Raw genomic sequence first — 1,884 nt, forward strand, 5'->3', positions numbered from 1 at the left:
ATTCCAATGTTCAACCTGGTTTATCGTAGACAATCCCACACTCCAAACTGTTGCCAAACTGCACACATTACTACAAATGCACAAAACCAACTGCATCACATGCACACTAAGATCCTAAACCCAAACACATTTTGTCCCTGGGTTATCATCCACAGCCGAAGATTCGTACATACATGCACATGCATTCCAAGCACAAATGCACCATTACAAAATAACCAATTTAGACAACTACTTGCACTCTACAAACACACTCAAATGCATCCATCAAGAACATAGTAATGCACATATTCCATTTGTTGGATTTAAATCGAAACAACAAACCATTTATCCCACCATGCAACGTACCCTTTTACTACTCAATGCATTCTACGCATTGTTTATGCACCCACAATGTTACAAAAGTAGAGTATATACGCTCAAAACCTCCCAAATTAATGCCCTCAATAATCTGCTATATGTGAAAAAAAAAACAAAAAAAAAAAAACAAAAAAACAAAATGCACAAACAAGGTACACAAATGCACACTATAAACAACCTAAAATGCACAAAAGAAAATATCAAACACACACATTATGGATTCTATGGTGATGGAGTTTGTTTTGTATGATAGTGCCGAAGCCAATCCAAGAAAAAGTGTGTCCTCTTGGGACAGTTCAAGCCATCATCTGATGCTTCCAAAGGAGAATCAACTGAAAATCTTCTAGGGGGTAATAATGAATCATATGGTAAAACAAAGCAAACTCCAAACAGTTCCTGCTCCTTTGAGTTTTCAATGTGTATCTTATATTTATTATGCATTTTTCACAATCTCAGAACTGCACAGAGCTCTTCCCTATATTCCACATCAGTTCTATACTACCAGCCTTTTATTTGGCTCTTATCGCACCACTCTAAACCTCCCCCTGTTAAACAGCAATAAAAAACAAAAAAAAAAAAAAAATAAAAATAAAAACAAATACACCAGAACCAATATCCCTTCCCGGCCTTCACCCCTTTTCTTCGACCCTCACTTTGCCGTTCTCACCCACCGGCGATACTCGAGGAGTCCAAGCAAGTCGCCACAATTCAACACCCAAGTTCGGTCACTTTTTCTTATCCAAAAGAAAAAAAAAAAAAAAACACACACACACACACAATACCACTAACTACAAACATGCAATTTCATAAACAATGAATCCAATTTCTCAGCCAATTGTTCCAAAAAAAAAAAACAATAAACAAAAAAAAATTTAACTTTTTGCATACGGAGTCTACTCAGTGCCTCAATTGATGCTCGCCGGTTACTTCTTTTAGGTGTTCCGTCCGCCATAGCTGCCGTTTCTGTAGTCGTAACCACCTCTTCACCTAATCGGCTTCTGTGCTTTCGTTTCTCTCGCAATGTGATTGTGCAATGCCGACGCCTTCCATACAGTTCCGTCGTTTTAACCCTACTCATACAGACCCTCCGATTTCGCTCCTTCCTTTCTAGTATTGCACAACCTATTATCCAATTACAGTTTTACCCCTATATTAATTACTCCTTCCGTTACATGCCTTATTTACTGGCTTTTACTTTCTCTCCTAGTGCAATGGGTGCCGTTAGATTGCCTGATCTAATGGATGCAATTTGTCCACAGTCCTCACCAAATACCCTGGCCTCACTTGAACCTCACCCTATATATATATATATATATATATATATATATATATATATATATATATATATATATATATATATATACTGAAAAAAATCAGATAAAATCACGTAATTTAGGACAAAACGTGATAATATTCTTTTATGTTCATTGGTTAATTATAAATTATCAAATCTTACCACGAGGTGACTGAATGAAGTCTTGCAGAACAGATGGTATAAGGTTTGGTGAAAAAAAATATGTTTACATA

The sequence above is a fragment of the Ipomoea nil genome, unplaced genomic scaffold (genome assembly GCF_001879475.1).
Source record: "Ipomoea nil cultivar Tokyo-kokei standard unplaced genomic scaffold, Asagao_1.1 scaffold0605, whole genome shotgun sequence".
NCBI classification, from domain to species: Eukaryota; Viridiplantae; Streptophyta; class Magnoliopsida; order Solanales; family Convolvulaceae; genus Ipomoea; species Ipomoea nil.